The sequence below is a fragment of the Canis lupus genome, chromosome 6 (genome assembly GCF_048164855.1).
Source record: "Canis lupus baileyi chromosome 6, mCanLup2.hap1, whole genome shotgun sequence".
In the NCBI taxonomy this organism is placed as follows: domain Eukaryota; kingdom Metazoa; phylum Chordata; class Mammalia; order Carnivora; family Canidae; genus Canis; species Canis lupus.
The window spans coordinates 30,172,496-30,198,375 of NC_132843.1; the positions used below are offsets into that span (position 1 = coordinate 30,172,496).

The 25,880-nt window shown below is 35.7% G+C and overlaps 1 long non-coding RNA gene and 1 pseudogene across 4 annotated transcripts in view; both read right to left on the reverse strand.

The window, feature by feature from the left end:
• Positions 1 to 14,283: 14,283 nt before the first annotated feature.
• Positions 14,284 to 15,338, reverse strand: LOC140636045 (eukaryotic translation initiation factor 1 pseudogene; annotated as a pseudogene).
• A 1,408-nt stretch (positions 15,339 to 16,746) lies between these two features.
• The window catches only part of LOC140635177 (uncharacterized), a 48,266-nt gene continuing 39,132 nt past the window's right edge, over positions 16,747 to 25,880 (reverse strand). For all 4 annotated transcript variants that reach the window (XR_012032512.1, XR_012032513.1, XR_012032515.1 and 1 more), the window contains 2 exons: positions 18,594 to 18,643; positions 16,747 to 16,935 (listed from right to left, as the gene is read on the reverse strand). This is a non-coding gene — a long non-coding RNA (uncharacterized lncRNA). The remainder of the gene's footprint in view (positions 16,936 to 18,593; positions 18,644 to 25,880) is intronic.

A 25,880-nucleotide genomic window follows, 5' to 3' on the forward strand; every position in this document is an offset into this window, starting at 1 on the left:
AAGACAACAGCACCACGTTAAACATTTACAGATTGAATTAGTCACCAACTGCTTAGTGCTCAATCTGTTTTGCTTATTTTAATGTCTGAAATAATAAGACTTGGCAATTTTACACAAGTAAATTACATGAACCATTTAATGCTGATATAGTCATTAGTGGTCAACTTTTGTATAATAAGGTATACTGAACTCTCATATACCCTCAACATTGTGTTTTTATCTTTTATATGTCTATGGTTGAAGGAATAAAAACAACAATTTTGAAATACTTCCAGTTTTTGGTTCTGCATGTAAGGACCTTGAATGTCACCGTTCTGTTCTAACAACAAATAAAAAGCTGAACAGATGGGAAAATCAACCACTTTTCTTGGATCTGTAAGAGAGAAGAGGACATAGAGCCAACTGCTACTCCAGAGCTTGGGGAGACAGACGGGCAAATACAGGTCATCATAGCGTCCCAGAGCAGAGACTCACAGTGGAAACTGCCATAGGGACCAGCGCCAGCATGGGAAAACCTAAAATATAATTGATGAATTGCTGGAGGGTCAGTGTGGACACAACTAAGATTTAAAAACACCAGGAAAACCCAGTCATAGGGAGGTCCCCACAATCTTGTGAGATTTGTTTCCAGAATCTCAACCAGTTTCCCTGGTAAATATTGGAGAAAAGTCTCTTGATTCTTCTGGCAGAGGGAGGAAGAAGAGAACCATTTTGAAATTCTCCAGAACATTGTGTTCTTCTTAACAAGGCCTGCCTTCAGAGGAAACTAGTTAACCAGAGCCTAACTTGCCTGGGTGTTATCAGAACCTAACTGATATGGGGGAAGGGAAATACCCAACTCTAACCAGCTCTAGCCTCCCACATGGAAGGAGGGAAATACTGAATTTGAGCCTATTCCAGTAATTCTGTTACACCTAAGGGGGGGAGGAAAAAAATAACCTGATAAGCAATTGTGAGGGACACCTGGATGGCTCAGTGGTTGAGCATCTGCCTTCGGCTCAGGTCACGATCCAGGGGTCCTGGGATTGAGTCCCACGTCGGGCTCCCCACAAGGAGCTTGCTTCTCCTTCTGCCTGTGTTTCTGCCTCTCTCTGTATCTCATGAATAAATAAATAAATAAATCTTAAAAAAAAAAAAAAAAAAAACCTCCGTTGTGAACATTGCAGTCCAGAGGGATAGGCTCATTAAAATATTGAGACCAACTGTAACCACCACATTACTAAAGGACTATTTACAACAGTTATGTTTAACAGGGACACTATGTCTAGCTATCAAGAAAAATTACAAGTCATGCCAAAAGGCAAAAAACACAATTAGAAAAGACAGAACAAACATCAGAACCAGACATTCAGGGATATTAGAATTATCAGCCAGGTATGCTAAGGGCTCTAATGGATAAAGTAGACAGCATGCAAGAACAGATGGGCAGTGTAAGCAGATAGCTGGAAATCCTAAGAAAAGAAAACAAAAAAGAAATGCTAGAGATAAAACAACAACAACAACAACACAGTAACAGAAATGAAGTATGATTTTAATGAACTTATTAGCAAGAATACAGCTGAAGAAGTAATCTCTGAGATAGAAGATATATCAGTAGAATTCTTGAAAACTGAAAAACAAAGAGAACAAAGACTGAAAAATACAGGATAATATCCAAGGACTATGGGACAACTGCAAAAGTTGTGACATATGTGTAAACAGGGAAGCCAGAGGAGAAGAAAGAGAAAAAGGAACAAAAAAAAAATATTTGAAACAAGAATGACTGATAATTTCCCTAAATTAATGTCAGACACCAAGCTAGATCCAGGAAACTAAGAGAACACTAAGGTAGATGAAAGCAAAAACTAAAAGCAAATAAACAAAATCCCATAACTGGCACATCACTTCCAAGCTACAGACATTTGAGGAAAAGGAAAAAAATCCTGAAAGAAACCAGAGGGAAAAATACCTTACCTATGGCAGAGCAAAGATAAAAATTATATCTGACTTTTCAGAAACCATGTGAGCAAGAAGAGATTGGAGTGGAATATTTGAAGTGTTGAGAAGGAGTAAACACCAATCTAGAATCCTGAACTTTGCAAAATATTCTTTCAAAAATAAAAGAGAAATAGACTTTCTTAGACAAACAAAAATTGAGGGAATTTGTTGCCAGTATACCTTCCTCACAAGAAATATTAAAAGATCTTTAGAAGGAAGGAAAATTATAAAGCTCAAAAACAAAGATCTATATAAAATAAGGAAGAGCATAGGAAGAAGAAATGAAAGTTCAAAAAAACCTTTTATTTTTCTTATTCTTAATTGATCTATCTCATAATAGTTTATTCAAAATAATAATGCCAACAGTATATTAGATCTTATGCTTATATAAGTGAAATGCGTAACAACAATGATATAAGGGATAAGAGGGAGGAATTAGGGTAATTTTGTTTTGATAAAGTATTCATACTACCTGTGAAGTAATATAGGTTTCTTTGAAAGTGAACTTGGATTAGCTGTAAATGTCTATGACAAACTCTAGAGAAACCACTGAAAAATGTTGAAAAAGAAGGGTAAATGATATGCTAAGAAAGGATAGAAAAAGAAATCATAAAAAAAATGTTCAATTAAATCCACAGAAGGCAGAAAAAGAGAGAAAGAAAAAAATAAAACCAAGTAACCAGGATAACAAACAGAAAACAGTAACAGTTTTTTTTAAATATTTTACTTATTTATTCATAGAGACACAGCTAGAGAGAGAGAGGCAGAGACACAGGCAGAGGGAGAAGCAGGCTCCATGCAGGGAGCCCGATGTGGGACTCGATCCCGGATCTCCAGAATCACGCCCTGGGCTGCAGGCGGCACCAAACCGCTGCGCCACCGGGGCTGCCCAGTAACAGTTTTTTTTGTTGTTGTTGTTGTTTTAAAAGATCTTATTTATTTATTTTTTCATGAGACAGAGAGAGAGAGAGAGAGAGAGAGAGAGAGAGAGAGGTAGACATAGGCAGAGGGAGAAGCAGGCTCCATGCAGGAAGCCCGATGTGGGACTCAATCCCGGGACTTTTGAGATCATGCCCTGGCCAGAGGCAGGCGCTCAATTGCTGAGCCACCCAGGCATCCCCCCTCCTCTTTTTTTAAGAAAATAAATTATTAGGTAATTAATTGGTTTACAACTGTACTAGAAAAATACTTTGTGATAAAATGAGAATCTTTTCCAGTCAGTCAAGATAATCCAGATTTGGCTATGGTGTATGCTGGAGCTGGCTCTTATCTTCCCAACCTTGTGTTCAGTGAATGATGTCTTGTTAGTAGCTTGAAATCCGTCACAGCAGTGGTATTTATACCGCAGAAATAAGAGGTTCTCTTTCCATTTTGAAGACCTGTTAAATATTTCCCAGTATACTATTATTATTCCTTTAAAATACAATTGAATTCTTTGTTCATAAGAATCTTATTTTGTATAAATATGGTAGATATTAACCCAACTACATCAATAATTAATTTGAACATCAATGGTCTAAATGCACTAGTAAAAAGGCAAAGGTTGTTCAAACGGATCAAAAAATAAAACACACCTTAACCGATTTTAAAAGAATAGAAATCATACCATACCTATTCTAAGATCTCAATAGAATTAAGCTAAAATTCAGTAACAGAAAGATAAGTGGAAAATTCCCCAATACAGGGAGATTAAAAACATACAACAATAAGAACACATACAACCCAGTTAAAAAAAGTTGGCCAAATAACAAACACCTGACCAAAGAATATCTACAAATGACAGAAATATGTGTGAAAGATGCCCCAGATCATATGTCATCAGGGAAATGCATATTAAACAGTGCGATAACACTGCTCATCCATTAAAATGCCTGAAATCTGGAACGCTGGCAACACCAAATGCAGGCCTGTTTGTGGAACAATAAAACTCTTACTCATTACTGGTTAGAATGCAGAAAGGTACAGCCACTTTGAAAGTGTAAGTAACATTTTGTTATAAAACTAAGCGCATACTTATTGTACAATTTAGCAATTGCACTCCTTGGTATTTACCCAAGGGAGCTGAAAATTGATATCTACATAAAAACCTGCACATGGATGTTTTTCACAGCTTTATTCACGAATGCCAAAACTTGGAAGCAACCAATATGTTCTTCAATAGACTAATAGATAAACTCTAGTACATCTAGACAAAGAAATATTACTCAGCACTAAAAAGAAATGAGCTGTTGAGCCACAAAAAAGACATGAGGAAACTTGAATGAATATTACTATGTGAAAGAAGCTAATCTGAAACTGTTACATGCTGTATTATTCAACTACCTGATATTCTGGAAAATGCAAACTTCGGAGATAGTAAAAAGATTAGTCATTACCAATGGTTGGTAGTGATGAATAGGTGGAGCATGGAGGATTTTATTTTATTTATTTTTTTATGTTTTTTGAGCGTGGAGGATTTTTAGAGCTTGAAAATACTCTGTATAAAACTATAATGCTGGTGCTTGTCATTCTACATTTGTCCATACCCATAGAATGTACAACACCTAGAGTAGACCATAATGTAAACTATGGACTTTGGGTATTATGATGTGTCAATGCAAGTTCATTGGTTGAAATAAATATATGACTCTGGTGGGGGATCTTGATAATGAGGATGTTTTACATGTGTGAAACTGGAGATATATGGGAAATACCTGTCTTCTTCAATTTTTCTGTGAACCTGAGACTGTTCTTTAAATTGTCTTATTAAATATTTCAACAAATTATGTGTAATGAGCATAAGTTTGCTTTTAAAACTGTAGGCAAACTATTTTGGCTGCAACACAGGTATTAATTGATTATCAAAATACCAAGTTATTTTAGGTCCATCTGGATTTGGTGTAAGGTTGAAAAAAAAAAACCTTGGATGTCACAGAAAAGTTTGAAGAAATTTTCAGAAATCTTTTAGATTTAACTATAAATTGTTTTAAATTAGAAAGCTATTTTAATATCATAGGGTGCTGCATTTTGAAATTCCAACAATTCTTCCTGGAGCATCCAATTCAGATCTCTGTTTGAAAAATAAACACCAAATTGTTACGGAATGGAAAATGTTCTTTAAGAGAGATAAGGAGATAGAGTTTTTACTAATTCCAAGCACTGCTTAGTGCAACATACGGTGAGCCTCCATATATACCTGTTTCCCATTCCAACAGAATATATCACAGAAAGAACAGGTATAGTGTAAATGGCTGCCCTGTGCTTTCATAATAAATAAGATCGTTAGAGCTGTAAGAAAGAAAATGGCTTTCTTTTAAATTGTATGAGGTCATTTTCCTCTATCATAATACTTAGAGACTGTTATTTTATGCTACATGGATCTACTTTGAACCAAACACATTTTAATATAAGCTGCAATCCATACTTGCTTCCTCAAGACGGAACTCCCGAGATTTCCTTACTGTGGATCTCTTTGCAATTGTGTGCTCTTCTCTATTCGTCAGAAGGTGGATCAGTGTAAATAAAATGAAATTATCTCCAAAAGAACTGAAAACCAGTCCAAAGAGCTGTGAATTAACACTCTAAAGGATCCTAGGATCACCAAAAGTTTAGGCTGCCCAAGCTATTGGGTAGATAGCTTCCTATGCAATTGGATTTCTGTTGTAACAAAATGTGTCCCAATTAAAACAACATCTGTCTAAAATTCCTACCATAAATTCTCTGATTGAGTGGCTAAGTCACTCTATTTCCTAGAAAGGACGGCAACTTATTTCATGTATTGCCAAAATTCGTTTCTCTGTTTTCAGGCAGAGTAGAAGGTGCAAGAAAGTGAAAGGATCTGAGAAAGGAATCAGGAAGATACCAATAGGTGAATGAAATATTGTGAGAGAAGGAAAGAGAGGTCACTGACAACTCAGACTGTACGAGGGCATTGGAATTTATAAAAAGAAAAGTACCAGCCCATTTCTGGTTCTAAAAGGCAAATGAAAATGATTTAAGGGAATGTGATCATATTTCATTTCATTCAGACATAATAGTTATTAAAAAGAAATAACAACCTTGCTTTATGACTATAGCAATTTATGATCTACCACCTTTTCTCTCAAGGAATTTAAAACTTAGCTGAATTCACAAGCATACACAGAGTTAAAAGCTAATGAAAGAGTTAAAGAGAGTGTAAGATATTTGCACATGTCACTCCATAATTAATGACAAATGAAGAATACAGAATACATGGGCTCCATCTTCATTATTTAGTGGCAAAGGTCAGGGCAGTCTTTGGGGAAGTGGCATTCCTTTTGACTCCTCTTAGAAAGCCAGCAACTGTAGCAGCTAAAAATAAAAGAAGAATAAACAGAAGAAATGTATTTTAAATTAATATTCAAATGATTTTGAAATATTCAAGTTGAGCTACTGTGAGCATCAGTAATTACACCAAAAAATGAGTAAATGTTATAATTATAACTGCAGTAAAAATTATCCAGCAGTTTCAAGGAGGAGCTTTGCACAGCATATTGATCAGCAGTTATAGGGCTTTTCTTAAGGATGAAAACAACCTAAAGATAACTTAAATTTAGTTTGTTCACATAGTGGAGGTTCCAAAGGCTGAGCCACAAGACCATACAAGTAGCTAGCTTCACAAATTCCGGCCCCTACTGTTTACATCAAATGTAATAATCTTATATTAATAAGTTTTCTGGATTATACCAGGAGGAGAAAAACTGCTCTCCATAGTTCTCTAAATTTCTTAGTTCAAACCAGTTAGCTAAGGAATTTTGGGTTAGAATCACAGCTCTCCATTTATTAGCCCCAATACAATTCTAAACGTTAATCACACTGCAAATATTACATCTAGGATTATAAATTCAGACTTATAATAGTGATTGGGAGAAGGAAGAACAAAACCCCCTGTTACTCTGCCTCTATTTACTACCACTCTCTGCACCTTGACTCCACCCGAATCCTGCAACTCACCCTAATCTTTAGCCCCAACCTCAATCTTAAAGATACCTAGATTGTTTTTGTGTATTTGTTCATTTGCTTTTTAAGATTCCGCATAGAAGTGAGATCATAAATAGAGAAAAAAAAAAAACTGGTGGTTGCCAAAGGGAAGGGGTTGGGGGATAAACAAAATAGATGATGGGGTTAAAGAGGTACAGACTTCCAGTTAATAAAGTAATTTAAGTCATGGGGATGAAAAGTAAAGCATAGAGAATATAGTCCGTAATATTATAATAACATTGTATGGTGACAGATAGTGACCACATTTATCATGGTGAGCATTCTGTAATGTATATAATTGTCGAATCACTTTATTTTCCACCTGAAACTAGTATACATATGTCAACTGTACTTCAATTAAAGCAACAACAACAACAACAAAAATCTAAGCTGGCTGCTAGTGGTCCAGTAGACCACTAGCAGTCTCTGCCTATTCACTCTATCCCAATCTTACATTTTATGTCTTTATTTAGAAGGTGGTACACAGTTTCCTCTCAGGTTAAGTCAAACTCCTCAGCATTGCATTCTAGGTTCTCCATCAGACCCTACAAAAATACCTAATGATTTTCATTCAGATACCCTCAGATTTCATTATCGGCCCTATTTACTTCTTCTACATATTCCCTTCCTCCAATCAAATCAGTCAACTCCCTATAGCCTCCTCACATTCAACACTTCTGTGACCACTTTCCTATGACAACACACCCGATCAACCCCTGGTCTTCTGAAAAGCTACCACCATCTGTAAATACAACTTTGTGCTCTCATTTACACCTTCTTCTCAACTAATTTATTGAATTCTATCTTGCCTCCCCAGCTCTAATTTTATGTTCTCTGGAAGAGCTGTTTCTAACGTATGTTTGCAGTCCCTACACCAGCCACCATTCTGGAATGGGTATAAAGTTGAATATATTGAGCACAGATACACGGGGGAATTACTGAGTCTCAGGAGAGCAGAGGACTCAGAGATTCTTGAAAATTTAGATGTCTAATAATAAACATTGATGTATTGAGAAAATTTGCTTTTTGTATTTTATAATTGCTAGCCTGATTTATTGCAGCATAAATTCACTTATTTGTGCTGGATTTTTTTTTAAGATTTTATTTATTTATTCATCACACACACACACACACACACAGAGAGAGAGAGAGAGAGACAGGCAGAGGGAGAAGCAGACTCCATGCAGGGAGCCTGACTTGGGACTCGATCCCAGGTCTCCAGAATCACACCTTGGGTTGAAGGCAGCACTCACTAAACCGCTGGGCCACCGGGGCTGCCCTTGTGCTGGAATTTTAATGGAGTTTGTAATCTAGTGGAGGGAGAGAGAATAAACAAGTAAACACCCAAATAAGATGATTATCACTAATTTTTGTTAAATATATAATACATGTTTTATATTACCAGTTTATAACATGTAAACTATATATCATTAATATATTACCAGTTTATTGATATTATCAGTTTATTGATGATTCTAAATTATACAGTAACATTTCAATAGGAATCTGTTCCCCAACTACTGGTTTCAATGCTGCTCTGCTAAAACTCCCTTTCCTGCTCTCTAACAACATCGGGCAGAAACCACAACTTTCTGGTTGATCTAGCTATAAAAACTCAAGCCATTTAAAAACATTAATCTGTTTTTTAAGTTTTTATTTAAATTTCAGTTAACATACAGTATAATATTAATTTTAGGTATACAATATAGTGATTCAGCCTGTGCTCATAACAAGTGCCCTCCTTAATACCCATCACTTATTTCACCCATCCCCCCACCCATTTCCCCTCTGGTAACCTGCAGTTTGTCCTCCATAGTTGTTTCCCCTCTCTCTTTCCTCTCTTTCTGTCTTTGTTTCCCCTTTGCTTATTTGTTTTATTTCCACATATGACTGAAATCATATGGTATTTATCTTTCTCGGACTGACTTATTTTACTTAGCATAATACACTCTAGCTCCATCCATGTCATTACAAATGGCAAGATTTCATTCTTTTTATGGCTGAGTAGTATTCCAATATAGAAATAGAGGTAGATAAAGATATATCCCACATCTTCTTTATCCATTCATCAGTTGATAGATATTTGGTCTGGTTCCATAATTTGGCTATTGTAAATAATTCTGCTATAAACATCAGGGTGCATATATACCTCTGAATTTGTATTTTTGTTTTCCTAGTAGTATAATTGCTGGATCATAGGGTAGTTCTGTTTTTAACTTTTTGAGGAACTGTTTCCAGAATGGCTGTACCAATTTATATTTCCACTAACAGTGTAAGAGAGTTCCCCTTTCTCCACATCCTTGCCAACATTTGTTGTTTCTTGTGTTGCTGATTTTAGCCTTTCTGACATACATAGAGTTATATCTTATTGTAGTTTTGATTTTCATTTCCTTGATGATGAGTGATGAGCAGCTTTCTTGTGTCTGCTGGCCATCTGTAGGTCTTCTTTTAGAGAAATGTCTATTCATGTCTTCTGCCCATTATTAATTGAATTATTTGTTTTTGGGTTGTTTGGTAGTTTTATAAATTCTTTATGTATTTTGGATACTAACCCTTTATCGGATATGTCATTTGTAAATATCTTCTCTAATTCTATAGGTTGCCTCTCAGTTTTGTTGATTGTTTCCTGGCCTGTGCAGAAGGTTTTTTTTTTTTTTTTTCTTCCTTTTTTTTTTTTTAATGTAGTCTCAATAGTTTATTTTTTATTTTATTTACCTTGCCTCAGGAGACATGTCTGGAAAAATGTTGCTACAGCTGATGTCAAAGCGGATAACTGCCTGTGTTCTCTTCTAGGAATTTTTTTAATGATTTATTTATTTATTTGAAAGAGGGAAAACACAAATGGGAGAACAGAGGGAGAGAGAATCCCAAAAAGACTGTGCTAGGTGCAGAGCCTGACATGGGGCTCTATCTCAGGACCCTTGCTGAAACCAAGAATCCAGAACTTAACCAACTGTGCCACCCAGGTGCCCCTCTTCTAGGATTTTAATGGTTTCATGTCTCACATTTAGGTATTTCATCCATTTTGAATTTATTTTTGTGTATGGTGTAAAAAAGTGGTTCAGTTTCATTCTGTTGTGTGTTGCTGTTCAGTTTTCCCAACACCGTTTGTTGAAGAGACGTTTTTCCCATTGGATATTCTTTACTGCTTTATTGAAGATAATTCACCATATAATTGTGGGTTCATTTCTGGATTTTCTATTCTATTCTGTTGATCTCTGTGTCTATTTACGGTATACCAGTACCATACTGTCTTGGTCACTGTAGCTTTGAAGTCTGTAATTGTGATGTCTCCAACTCTGTTTTTCTTTTTCAAGGCTGTTGTGGCTATTTGGGGTCTTTTGTGGTTCCACATAAATTTTAGGATTGTTCTAGCTATGTGAAAAATGCTGGTAGTATTTTGATAAGGATTGCATTAAATGTGTAGATTACTTTGGGTAGTATAAACATTTTGACAATTTATTCTTACAATCTATGAGCATAGAATGTCTTTCCATTTCTTTGTGTTATCTTCCATTTCCTTCATCAGTGTTTCACAGTTTTCAGAGTACAGGTCTTTCAGCTCTTTGTTTAGGTTTATTCCTAGGTCTCATTGTTTCAGTGCAATTGTAAATGGAACTGATTCCGTAGTTTCTCTTTCTTCTGCCTCATTATTGCTGTATAGAAATGCCACAGGTTCTGTATGTTGATTTTTTATCCTGTGACTACTGAATCCTAGCAGTTCTAGCAGTTTTTTGGTGGAGCCTTCAGGTTTTCTATATATACTATCATGTGAAAATTTTATTTCTTCCTTGCCAACTTGAATACCTTTTATTTCTTTTTGTTATCTGATTGCTGTGGCTAGAACTTCCAGTACTATGCTGAATAAAAGTGATAAGAGTAGACATCCCTGTTTTGTTCCTGACCATAGAGGAAAAACTCTCAGTGTTTCCCCATTTAGGATAATATTAGTTGTGCATTTTTCATACATGGCCTATGTATGTTCCCTCTAAGCCTACTTTGTTGAGGGTTTTTATTGTGAGTGAATGTTGTACTTTGTCAAGTGCCTTTTCTACATCTATTGAAATGATCATATGGTTCTTATCCTTTCTTTTATTAATGTGATGTAACACATTGATTGACTTGTAAATATTGAAACACCCTTGCGGCCCAGGAATAAATCCCACTTCATCAAAACTTTAATCTTAAAGTCAATTTACATCCCATTTCTTTCCCTCCCTCCAGTATGATCTTGAGCTGAGGATCTAGACTCAAAGAGTAGAGGAGGCAAATGTATGGTATGGCTCTGATAGCCCTCAGCCTGTTCTGTTGCTGAGGTGTTTGTATGACTCAATCCTGGATACCTTTTCAAGTATATACTTGCGTGGTGAAACTTCCCATTATTGCATGGTGAAGAGACTACTTTCTCTCCTGGCTCTGCCATTTCTTTCCAATTGTCTCCTCTGTTCTTTTAGACACAGGGGCAGCTCTCAAGTCTGTTGCCTAGGGATACATTCTTAAAGTAAACAAAGTAAACCCTATTTTATAGGATGGGTGCTTTTGAAGTCTCACTGGTATCTGAGAGGAAAAGGTAAACCAGGTGAATCTTTTCCACTTTGAACATATCATTCTTCTTTAAGAGCAGCCATCTCTGGGTACCTGGATGGCACAGTTGGTTAAGCATCTGACTCTTGGTTTCAGTTAAGGTCATGATCTTGGGGTCATTTAAACTTGCTATTTTTCTACCGTATCACTTCTCTGTCTCCCAGTTATAATCTCATCTAGTCTGCATGCAAGGAAAAAAATTCTTATTTTAAAAGCAAGCATTCAAGTATTTCCATTTTGTGCTTTATAGTTTCTTTAAGTCCTTGGTCCACTTGACAATCTTTTCTTCTGAGCTTTGGGCACTAGTCTTCAATGCTTTATCACCAGGAAATGCCCAAATCATTACATCTACTTTCTTTCTCCATCTTCCCTTCTTGTCAAGTTAGCAAAGCTTAAATTTCTCTTCAGTGTTGTTATTTGCATGGCTATCACCATGGTGACAGTAATCCAAGATACCAGTATATACAGACCGAGATATAGAGTGATTCAAGACCTTGACTACACAAAATTATCTCCAAAAAGCATCCAAAAAGCATCTCAGCCATACCTTCCACCATTCCCCCAGACCCATGGAGGCATCACTCTGCAGATAGGCAGCACGATTGGGAGTAAGAATCCTTTTGAGTCTTTGGGGAAACTTTGTTTTCTTGGGCACTTGTAGCATCGGAGATGATAACTGCCCAACAGCCTGAACAATAGTAGTTCCAAGTAACTGATAAAATCGCAAGTCATCACAGTGAAGCTACATGTGTTGAAATGCAGTCCTAGCCAGATTGCTGCCTTTCCATCCATACCAGTGCTTTCCGGCTGCCTCTCATGTAGTCCTATGTACCTTTACCATTTGCTTGCAGTCAGACTCATGATTGGTTTTGCAAGTACATTGTTCTTGGCACATGAAAAAAACAATGATGAACTTTTCAATAGTGGCAATAAGCTGACATTAAAGTGCAATTTTCAGAGCACAACTATAACAACTTCAGCCTGGAAAGGGATGACTTCTTTTGCTGTTTGTTAGAAGTAAAAGCCAAGCAAAGAAGCAGGTTTGTTTTTCTTACACTTATTTCCTCTCTGAATCTTTTCACAAGATCATAATCTGATTTAAGTGACATCATGTCTGCCAACAAAGGGATTAAGATGAAGTGAGTTACACATATATTAGTTACACACCAGAATTATCCAAGATAGAAAAACTGTTTTCCTCAAATGTATGAGCAATTAAAATAAAAGCATGTGTATTTACCTTACTTTAGCAATAATAACAATTTTGTAGATGAGCACTGAATATTTTACATTTTGGGGGGACTACTTAGTGATTTAAGTAACTGGAGTCAAAATTGATATAGAAAACCAGTGAGAGGACACAGTCAAATGAGCAATTAATTTTTCATGTCTATTTGAAAATAAAATATCTGAATGAAAAAAAAAATAAAAAAAAAAAAATAAAATAAAATATCTGAATGGATGAGCACATCAAAGTAACATGTGCACAGAGGTTTCAGTATCTAGTATACCTCAACATTTTTATTAAGAAACGTGTAGATCATTCTATGTATGAAGCATTCTTATTTTGAGACGAGGATTGATAAATGTTAACTCATTTGATCTTTATACCAACCAAATGATTTTGGTATTATCATTACTATCCCCATTTTACAAAATAGGAAATCAAAGCAATAAATGTTGAGTAATTCCCAAAGTTCACACAGTGAGGGAAGCATGGAGGCTTGACTTGAACACAGATAGTCCAGCTCAGATATGCAGACTTTCACTTGTGCACTAAGCTACGAAAAGACCAGCCTCTCAGCCACAGTCTTGGCATTGCTGCCTAATAGAGTATGTGCTGAGCTGGGCTCTGAAGCCAGACAGGCATGTGTTTAAAATCCTGGCTCAGCCACACAACGGCTCTATGACCTTGGGCAAGTACCTGCACTGCTCCATTATGTATATGCCATTTCTTTTTCCTGAAAACAAGTTTTATTTGAATAAGGGTTTAAGTACATAATGTAAAGTTAAAACTGATGGAAAAAATAAACCAAAAACCAGTTACTTCACATGGCATTGGACAGCTGTAGCGAATAAGTTGCAAGCTCTACAGCTAGCTACATGAGTGATACATCAGTCTGAAGTCTGTTCCCTTGTCAAAGTTTAACTTGGATAGAAGTTTGTTCTCACATTCTGGTGTTTGGACATTGATTAGCTAGGATATGTCTGGTCAAAAAGACCTTGGTGCGAGCCAGATGTCCTGTCACACCTCACTAGAGGGAAGGTAGTTTCTCTAAACTCTACCTGCCTGGTTAGTTTGGAGACACCAGGGATCTTTTTTGACTCCCTGTAGCAAGCAGCAAAGCTGCTGTTGCTGTCTCAGCCCATCCTGTCCTCTCACTTTCACTGTGGGTTGTTCAGGTGGTGACATTCTCTTAGGCCAGGAAACTCTGAAGAGGGAGTGCTGAGGAACTGCTAGCCAGACATGGCCATCTATGATCTTGGGGCTTGACCAAAAAAAACATCACATTACTGCTTGGTTTGAGGTGGGACACGGCCAGGTGCCTACTGCTTGACCTGTGTTTAAATGAGGTCTTTAAGACTAGACAGCATGGATCTTTTCAGTTTATTGCATGAAGGAGTTAAACTAATCCAAGTTAAAAGCAGACCCCAAATGGTTACATTATACAAGCTGTGAGGTTTTTAAACTTGTGACCAAGGACAGAAGGGAAATTCTACTCATTGCAAGGAAATCCTCACTTAAGCTTCAGTGAGCCAAAAGCACTTAAAACCCATGAACTGGGTTTGGTCATCCTTAGCCACTCCAGTCTCTACGAGGAACTGGCATATGTTCTTCTTTTTTTTTTTTTTCTTTTTTTTTTTTTTGGCATATGTTCTTGTGCTGGTCACCCTGTAGCTAAATTACTTCTCGATATTCTGGATGCTCAATTACAGTACCATTGCAGGCAAATTTCTTCTTAAATACCTTCACTAGTTTCTTTTTATTGTAATCATCAGTGATCCCTTGGACAGTAATAAGGGTCTTCCTGCTGTTTCCCTGGTGAATTCTTATATGAATATGATCCTCAGTGTCAACAAGAAGCAGATCATCACCCTGACTTGCATCAGCCAAGGACTTGAAAGAGTGGAGATTTCTGGATAGCAAGATATACTATACGATTCCTTTTCCTTGGTAGAAGTGGCCTGAAGAAAGCAGGAGCTGGAGAAGGTAGGAAGGGGTCAGTGAGTGGCACAGAGGGAACAGAGGGCCAGGAAGTGAGGGGGCACAAGAAAGAGGCCACTGAGTCCTTGGTGGTGGCTCAGTGAAGCGCTGTATGCCTTATAATTCAGAGGGTTGGAGGGAGGATATAAATGCACAATACAGATAAGGCAAAGCACTTAGAATTATGTTTGGCACAGGGGCAGTAATAAAATGGGTTATTTATTAATATTTCTATTAGATAATAATAAAGAACATGGAGTATGACAATTACCACCCCCACCAGTCCAGTCCAAGCAATCATATCTGTTGCCTAGACTTCTGCTCCTGACTTCTAGTTTGACTCCCCACCTTCAGCCCTACCTCTGGCCCAAAGCAGATCCTTTTTAAACTGTAAATTTGATTGTGCCTTTGTAAGTTTAGGTCATTCAGTGATTTTCAAGATTCCTGTGTTGCAATACAGAAGCCTTAATAGGGCTTACATGATCTGGTACCTCCCCACATTTCAGTCACATTTCAACCATTCTCTTTCACGTACTTTGTGCTTATAGGTAAAGAGAGACTAGTGACTGACCCCAAAATCAACAATCTCCATATTGCTCATTAATTCTACAGGCATTTGTTGAATGCTCACTCAAGTTATAGGTGCAAAAAGGAGTACAAAGTGGAAAGATCCAGGGGTCTGTTCCCATAGATGTAAACATTAATAGAAATTTATACAGCGTTCATTTGTACGGCCCCATCTTTCCTTTCCTTCTCAAGTATACTTCCTGCCCATGTCTGCTTTTACCATATCTTCTTCTTCCAGTTGGCCCTCTTTTGGCTTAATTTTGGCTTTTGTCTTAACACCACCTCTCAAACTATTCTCACTCAGATTGTAAATGATATCTGTGGCAGATTCCGATAGTTGTCTTTCTAATACCCATTTCCATTTTCTTTTTTACTAAGAGAGAGAGAATCTTTACAATATTGAGCCAGCTTAATTTAAAAAAACTACATTACCCACATTACTTGTCAGCTTTGAAGCTATAATAGGCAGTCTACAGAAGATTTCTGGGAAAGATGTGTTTTGCTGATTTATATTTTTTTAAAAAAAAGTATTACACTTTTCCTCTTGTTGTTGTTCCTTCTTCCTTTCTATTTGTAATGTAGATGTGAGGCTAGAGATAGACCAGCCATGCTGTGATCATAATATGACCTAAAGATGAAAAACTCTGGGTAGAAAAGAAAAAAATGAAGACACCTGAGACATTGATGAGGTTGTGAAGCCCCTGCAGGAGTCCTGGAACTTTCTATTTCTAGACTTTGTTACATGAACAACAGGTTTCTGTCATATGCATCCAAGCATAATCTATAACTGATACACAATCCCAATAACCAAGTGTCCTAGCCAATGTTTGCTTTTATATTTCTGAAGCATTAAGGTATTTGTTGCTGCTAATTATGTTTTATCCCACTTGAATCCATTTATACATCTGATTTTTGTGTTACAACTCTTTCCTAGATCTTTCCTTCCATCTTCCTGTGACGACTTTCTTAGTCTCTATTCTAGGTTCCTCTTCTTCTGACCATGTATTGTATATTGGTTGGCACTTCTCTTTTTTCTATAAGGTGTCATTTAACGTTTTATTCCCTGCAATTTTACCTGAAGAATGACATCTACATCAAGACTTTTACTGCAAAATACATATCTCAAACTTACAAATCTTTGTGTTTCTGGTCCAGTGCTTTTTTCTTAACTCTAGACTTAAATAACAAATGACTTGTAGAACATTTATACCTGGATATCTGTAGCAACTTCATACTTAGAACTTCTAAGACTGATATTGAAATCTCAAGTTCTTGCCACAATTCTGGAAAGAATTACCTTCCTTTTTGTACCCTCATTATACCATGTGATTTTTATTGCAGCATTTACCAGATTTACAGTAGCATTTTATTATAACATTTACCAGATTTACAGTTTATGGCACACATAAGAAGAAAATGCAAGTCAGCATGGCTTAAACAAAAGGAAATGTATTATCCCTCAGAACAAGTAACTAAAGGTTGGGAGCTCCACAGTTAGCTAATTCAGCAGGTCAGTAATGGTATCAAGAACACTGGTCATTTCAATCTTATCTTTCTCCCATCTTCGTTGTGTCACCAGATGATTGACATGGGTTCAGGCATCAAATCCAAACATGTAAAATCTAGAAGAAGAGAACATGTTTTCCCTTTTTAGAACAAAGAGAATGTTTTCATAGAAAATACCAAGTAGACTCACCTGCATTATCCAGAGTTATAAATCATATCCTTTTAAAAAAATCGTTAGAAAGGAGGATGAGATTACTGTGAATGGCTCAATGAAACACATGGCAGATTAGAGCATGAGGGATTAGCCAAATTTAGTTGGATTTGGGGTTATGTACTGCATTTAGTCAGGGTTCTCCAGAGAAACAAAATAAACAATATATGTATAGATGGATAGATAGACAGAAACAAATATACATATATATACAAGAGGATACATACACACATACATATACATATGTACATGTACATATTATATATACAATATAACACATATATGCAGTTTATATAATAGGATGCATATATAAAGAATATATGAAGAGATTTATTGCAAGGAATTGGTTTGTGTGATTATAGAGGCTGAGAAGTACCAAGATCTGTAGCTTCCAAAAGGCAAAACCCGAAGATTAATGGTGTAGTTCCAGTCTTAACCCAAAGGCTTGAGAACCAGGAGAGCCAATGGTGAAAGTTCCAGTCTGTGGGCCTGGCAGATTTGAAACCTAAGAAGAGCCAGTGGTCAGTCCAAAGGCAGGAAAAGACTGATGTCCCAGTTCAGGGCAGTCAGGCAGAAGAAGTTCCTTCTTTTCAGCCTTTTTTATTCTCTTCCGGTCTTCAACGAATCTGGAGAGGCCTACCCACATTAGTAAGGGAAATCTGCCTTACAGAGTCTCCTGATTCCAATGTTGATCTCATCTAGAGACACTCTCACAGACACACCCAGATTAACATTTGACCAAATATCAGGACATCCCATTGCCTTAGTTAAATGATACATACATTTGACCTTTAATGAAACTAACAGTATCTGCTCCCCCATTCTATGCTTCTATTGTGTATTTATGTATTTATCTATCCTTCCTATTGAATTCTGAGTTTCTCATGACTAGTTTTTATTTTTGTCTCGATCACATCTTGCAGTATCCCCAGACATAGTAGATATTGAGTAAATGTTGAATGAATTAATTTTGATCTGAAGGTCTGAAGAATAATCTGACCTAAAGAAATTGACTTTGGATATATATATATATATATATATATATATATATATATATATACCTGTTATCTGACATGGAACATTAACAAACTCAACTCAAAATAAAACAGTGATTTAGAACTCTAGAATTAAAGTAATCTTATCATAAAGAATCATAGAAGATGATCTTAACATTGCGTGATATTGGTGAAATATCAAAAACTATGAAATCTTTCATGGAATAGAGTACATCCTGACTGTTTCTTGTGCAATTCCATTGATGAGAAAAATGTAAAATAAACTTAATTTCAGGATGTCAGTCAATATGTATTTAGTGAGTACCTATTATTTTTCACTCTTCTATGCAGAACATCATTTGTTGTTATTAAGTGGTCCCTTTCTTCATGAAATGTACTTGTTGGAGTGACAGGATTGAAGCAAAGGTAAAAAGTTGAGTGATGACATCAATTATTGATAGATATTTATCAAAAACTTCTAGGTACAAAACATTGCACTAGGAGCTGTGGAAGTTCTAATGGGATGAGGAGATTGGCTTTGGACTCAGAACAATTGCTTATCACTTACCCTTTGCCCTTGGTCAAATTTTTCAACATTTCCAAAACTCAATCTGTCATCTATAAAATAAGGGTAATAATACAGGTTTTATAATATTTTCAACAAGTGCTATTTATATCTACTTTCCATCTCTATGCCAGAACCTCTCAGATGTGCATTTCCAGCACCAAAAAGATAACTCAAACTAAATAGAGGCATCTCAAACTAAATAGAGGTATAAAAATGAACTGTTGAGCTGGCTCCACAGTTTTATTCCTCTGGTGTCTCCTTATTTCCATATATTTTGCTACTAGAAGATCATATTGAAATATGTCTGTCACTCTTCATAGTCAATCTATAGTCAATACTATGTTTTCTTGTGCTCAAATATATCTGGTCTGATTTGACACTTCTCCATCTCTTCCAGCAGACTCAGAAAGTAGACTGGCATTTTAGTCTACATAAATATTCTGTCATTTTATTGATGAAAATGCCTTCATTAGCTCTTACCTAAACTTCTATAAAATATTCCTTGCCAGATAAGACAACTTTTCCCCTCCCCACTACCACCTTCTATCTCCAGACTACATAAGTTTATTTAATACAATTTTCTTCTTCTTAATCCCTATAGATTTTTATTTCACCAAAGGCAAAATCCAAAGCTCTTGGTATGATTTCATTAAAGCAGCCTCTCCTTACCTTCCAGGGCTAACCTTGAGCATTCCAAGACCCTGTCTGCTCAAACCTTTCACACCTGCTGTTTTACCACTCTCATGTGACTGATCCCTCCTTTTGGTAAATTTCCCTTTCTCAGAAGGGCCTTTTCTCACCAATCCTCTCCCTTCTCTCTCTCTCTCTCTCTCTCTCTCTCTCTCTCTCTTTCACTCAAATTTTACCAGACATTCAGTTTTCCTTGTCTCACCCAACCTTTTAGTCTTTCCTAGCAGTACTTATAATGATAAGAGTTTAAATATTTATTTGGTTATTTAACTGTTTCTCCACTGGAACCAGTGTGTCAGGGAGACAGACTGTTTCTATTGTTCACAGCTATATTAGCAATGTTAGAAGAGTGCCTGGCACAGAGTATTAACACATAATAAATATTCATTAAATAAATGCATTAGCATAGAGGAATCAGTGATTTTATTACAGATTGGAAAAGCTAGATTCTCCATTTAGATAATTGTGACTTACAGAAGCCAACCAAGCTCTATCTTGATTGTGCATTGGTGATTACAAGCATGCCACATAACTGGGAAGGCAAACAAACAAATAAAAAAATAATTTATCTGTATTTACCTAAAACAAAAGCTACTGGGCAATAGCCAAGGTAGTTTAGCAAAGATCACACTGTACCAGAAAAATTTAATTTTCACAATTAAAGACTTGTACTGCATTGGAGCCATGCACTCATATTCTAAAATGTAACACTTGAAAGTAGAACAATTGATATCTTGAGCAAACTACTTAAAGAAGTGCCTCACCATTCCAGTGAAAGTGATCATTTTACTATGCTTTAATAATTACAATAACAAGTACAATTCAAATAACAATAATTAGCTTATGTGTGATGTTACAGTTCACATAGCATTTTTATTTCCATCATCTCATTACTAAGCAGGATATGTTTCCGATTAAATTTCTTTCTCAAAGAATACTGTATTCTCATTCTGGCACTTCAAAATACACATTCTTGCATAAATACATTTGCATGCAAACAAAATACATACACAAATATACACATTCACAAATACATATGTTATATACCATCTATCAGTAGCCAGTAGAATGCTAGGTTGGTGTTTTAGTCTACATGAATATTTCCTTTTATTGGTAGTTCTTGTCCTCATTAAAAGTTCTTGGACCCTTTCTTCCCAGTTCTCTGATACACACAAAAATACATTTTTTTTAATCTCTGGAAAAATGTTAAACAATTCTTGCCCTTACATTTTTTATCAAACATTTTTTATAATGGCAATGTATGAATATATGTATTTTAATTAAATAAGTCAGTTGACTATTCTCACACAAATATTTAAGTACATAAACAAACCACTATTTATATAAAATATAATTAATTTGAAAATAGAGGTTCATATTCCCTATGCCAGGGGGATACTGATGGGTATTAGCTGATTGATGCACATCAACCATAATTCATAACTGCAAACGAAAAGTGCAAAATGGCAATTTTCTCTAACATTAATCTGAAGAATTTCCTCTCCTAGAGTTTCAACATTACCATAGGCCAATTTGGAACGTTTAAAAAGTTTCTATATTAAGTGGAAGGAAGGATGGATCACTCTACTCTCTTAGTAAAGAGGATAGGGATATTCTCAGAGGGCAGCCTCTGGCTTTTGAGTGATGTGGTGATGATAACAGCTCAGAGTTGTCCTCTTTCTGAGTGAGCCAGGGACTCTAGGGCCAATGGACAATTGTGTTGCAGTGAAATATTTATTTCAAGACCCAATGTCCTGGGGAAGAAACAGCCTGCTTCAAGTTTAATGATTGGAAGTTCAGTTCTTTTTAAGTGTTTGGGGAAAAAGTCGAAATTACAATTCTTCACTCTCTTCTCTCATTTACCATTATATGTAGGTGAGTGGGGGATAGTGAACAATAAATTGCACTACTTAGAGATATAGGCTAAGCCGTTTTTTTCAGCAGCTGTGTCAATAAAGTACACATATAACATCAGTTTCCTATTACACACATCATTCAGAGTCATATATTACTCAGTATAATGGAAAAAAGGGAGACCAAAATCTAAAATGAAAAGAGAAATTGAAGTACAACCAAAGCAAGTAGCAGCTGAGCCAACAGCAGCCAGCACAGCGAAACATTTAGTCAGTTCTCCTGGAAAAGAAGTGCTTCTGGCATTAATGACCCTCCATGTCACGTCTCAGAAAGCTGACGAGCAGCTGGGCTGCAAGAATATTGGAAGCAAATTTTTCTTGCTATTCTCAGGTAATTGGAAATAAATAGACGACTGCCCCCACACATCGCCCTGCAGATTGTGATTTAGTTCAAGAGTTTTGAAGGTGAATGTTTCTGTCTGTTTGCATTGACTTTGATGTGGATTTTTCAAAGTGGGTGTGATAGGACAGGCATTGTGAAGGTATGTCATGGGTGCAAAAATGAGTGTTTCTTGAGACTCAGATTGCTGGTGGTGGGGAGGGTCATCTGTTCATCCTTCCATTTCTCTCTACACGCAAATCTCATCACACTTCTGCTCAGTTGTTGTCAGAGGCTAACACTGGTTCCAAGATGGCTGGCTGTTCAGTCAGCCCTGAAACCAACATCCCAAGAGTGGTGAGCCTTCTTCTGTTTTACTCAATAGATAGACTTGCAAAGAGTTGCAATTACTTATTTATTCTCTAACTATAAACAGAATCTGATTTTTTTTTTTGCCCTGAGAAGGCCAGTTAAGAGTAGCATCTTTCTAGAGGCATATACAAAATATGCAACAGGATACTCATTTTGAGGGATTACTATACTTTAAGTTTATAAAAAGGTTTGCAAAAGATGGCGCTGGGATTATTATGTCAGGTCTGTCACATAAATTTGGAAAGATCTCAAACATTGTTTGTGAACAAACATTGTTTCATTGTTTGTGAAAACCTGGATTTTTATAATTAGATTAAGAGGGTCTAATAAATTAAATTCTTATTTTCTAAAGGAATTTTCTGATAAAATTTAATTTTTATTACACTTTCAGTTTTCAGTGTTTCTTAACATATTAATGTCACTATATCATATGTGTTTTATTTTATATTTGTGAGTTTTCAATCTGTTTCTTTTCATTTTTAACTTTAATATTTCTTTTTATGAAGGAATGTTTTTAGCACCCAAATATGAATGACAAGTAATTACAATTTCCAATTACTTTCACATTCTTTTGTCCACCCTCCAAAATTAGTATTGTGATGGATTACATGAAGCTTAATGAATTTATATGAAAGTAATGTTAAGAATTTTATAGTATGCCATTAGAAAATATTCTTATGCCTCTGTCTTGGTATTTTTAACTTTATAAATAATTATTGAGACCCCTGTACCATAGAACAGAGGAAAACAAACCATTCTTTTCATTCTTACAACTCTTTTTTTCTTCCTTCATCTAAAACTTTAGTTATATGTATATGCATATATATAGTTATGTAGTTATAGTTATATACATATATATGGTTTTGTAAATATTTGAGTCTTTTTACCTGTAACTTTCAATAATATACCCATATTACTTAGTTATAAAATTTTTAAAATGTCTAATAGCTGAGTAATATTCCATTGTATACATAAACCACATCTTCTTTATCCATTCATCTTTCGTTGGACACCGAGGCTCCTTCCACAGTTTGGCTATCGTGGCCATTGCTGCTAGAAACATCGGGGTGCAGGTGTCCCAGCGTTTCATTGCATTTGTATCTTTGGGGTAAATCCCCAACAGTGCAATTGCTGGGTCGTAGGGCAGGTCTATTTTTAACTGTTTGAGGAACCTCCACACAGTTTTCCAGAGTGGCTGCACCAGTTCACATTCCCACCAACAGTGTATGAGGGTTCCCTTTTCTCCGCATCCTCTCCAACATTTGTTGTTTCCTGCCTTGTTAATTTTCCCCATTCTCACTGGTGTGAGGTGGTATCTCATTGTGGTTTTGTCTATATGTCTATTGACTGTCAGTTATCAAAAATTACAAAGGAGTCAGCCTACTTACACAGAATCTGACCATTTCACACCTCTTTCTTCATTAGTTATATTTTTATTTCTACATTGCTTTCATTTATATTATGTAAGATATATTTTTCTCTAAGCCAGGGACAGATCTCAGTTTCATAGGTCCCAGAGCTTGAACAACTTAGCTTCCCAAAATCTAGGGACATTGTATATTTTTATTAACAGTCAGACAAATCTTCATAATACATTTGTTCTTTTATTTTTTGGCTACGTATTTTGACCACCTTTTCATGTGACATTGATTTTATAGTATTTTCTATAATATCAACCAAAATATAATTCATCTCTTTTCTAGAATGATCAAATGATATTTTTATAGCTAAAAAAGTTTTTGGCAGCTTCATAATTTGTTTTTGGTAATGGTATGCAAATTTATATTATATACTTATAAAATTTAGGATGATCTTTATCAGGTTATCTTTCATAATAAGCTGTACGATTTTAGAGCATTTACATTTTCTTGCGCTGTGATTAAGCACTCTGAAATAATAAAGTCTCTTATTAATCCATGTTTTGTTTGTGTTTTATGTGCTGCACCAGTGGCCATTTTCCACACAATTTCATCTGGAGCCCTTAGTGATAAGGGCAATATATGTCACTGTGTACAGTAGGACACAGTCCAGCATCTGAGTTCCCACACAAACAGGTTTACCAATTTAGCATTGATATAGATAATGCTCTATATGAACAGGGTTTCTCTTTCACATAATTCCCATAAAAAATGTTAAAAATGAACATAGTGCATTTATAGTTGTGTATGCTTTATGAGAAAACATGCAGTTTTTTGACTAGGTGATGGTGAAAAAATGTTTGATGATTGAAAAGATTTTTCAGGAACTAGGCCCAGCCCCCATCTTTTTCAAAACTTGTCCTCTTTTGCTACTCACACACTTCTGGGTGCTTAAGCACTTACCTTGACAAAAGACCTTTAGCTTTACAACATTTTAACTTGACACTGAGTGGTGGGAGTAAGACAGTTCTACCATAGTCTGTGGAAATGACAATGAATCACATGAATATATCACATTAAACTCCAACTAAAAATATTCGAAGATCAGTTTTCCTTTAGCTGGTCCAAATAATGTCCATGGCTTTTCCAATGGAAGGGGAAATATAATAGAAAGGGAAACTGAAGTAGAGACCAAAGTGTCCTGTCTATTGTAGCCAAAATGTCGTTAATTGCAAAATTTAAAATCCATGACCACATGTGAATACAAGACTAGAAAGCTCTGACCCCAAAATACATGTACTTGGCCTTGGAAAATTCATGAACAAGTAAGAGGTCCTGAATCAGGAGCAGGCAGTTGTTCCCACTTTCTTGTTACTTTTAAATGAATTCTCTGTTCACCATCTGTCCTTTTACGTGTTTTGCTGTTTACTTCTTGGTTGGATAAACATTTATTTTTTAGTTGTTCTTTAATAAGATTTAATGACTAAAGTTTGAAAATATCTATCAGTTGACTGAACCTATGTGATAGTTCTGGCTGAAAAGAAAGCACAAACAATGTAATTTCTGAAAAGAAAATATAGATAATATAGATAATAATAGCTCTACCTTTGAATGTAAGGAGAGGTTTGCAGCCAGTTGCAGCCAGGCAACTGTTTCTGTCTTTACAGATTAAATTGATTTTTTAAATTGTTTTGTCTTATATGCCCTTAGGTTTCTTTCTTTACCATTAAAGTCCAGTTATATTACTAATATATATATATATATATATATATATTAAATATATATATAAATATATATATATATATATTTCCAGGGTGATACGTACCAGGTTTCCCTGGGATATAATTTTCCTTTTCAACTGGCATATTTTTAGTCTTTACTTTTCTTCTTAAAATTTTCTTGAATTATATCTTTTTTTTTTCTCATTCATTGGTTGCCCTTCTACCAGGACATCAATTATATATATAATCCTTTATTTTTCCTGTATTCATATCTAGCTTTATATCACAAATTCTTTCAACCTTTTTTAAAAATTTGATTTACTTTTAATCCCCTTTTCCAGCTTACTTTCATGCCCTTGGCTGTGTTTTTTAATAGTAGTCATTCTCCTATATTGTAGCTTCTAATATATTCTTAATTTTATTTTTTCCCATACCTTTCTAGTTATTAAATCTATTTATACTGTCTTAGTATTTTGTTCTTAAAATCATTTGTATCTTCTTCAAGAGTTTGTTTCACAGAGGGTATTTGTTTTGTTAAAAATCTTCCAGTTTTTTTCAAAATATGTCTTCACAAATTTATCTGCTCTGTGGAAATGTTTCAATTCTTGTTCTCATTTGTTTTCAATGGATTGAATTCCTGTCCTTTGTAGAGGTCCTGTAAGTATTCACAACTCTTGGCATAAAGGTCATTCTTCCTGGGCCTGATGTCTGGTGAGGGAACAGTGAGCCTCTGAGCCAGGTCTGTCTATGCATGTGTCTGACTGCATGTATGAGAAGATTGGAGACTGGCAGAGACAGAGGCAGAAAGAGAGAATAGGTTTACAACTTCTCTTCAATAACCAAGTGTGGCAGCTGGAAGGGTCCTCACAAAACCCCCCTGTAAAAACGGCAAGGTATTCAAGAATATCATATTG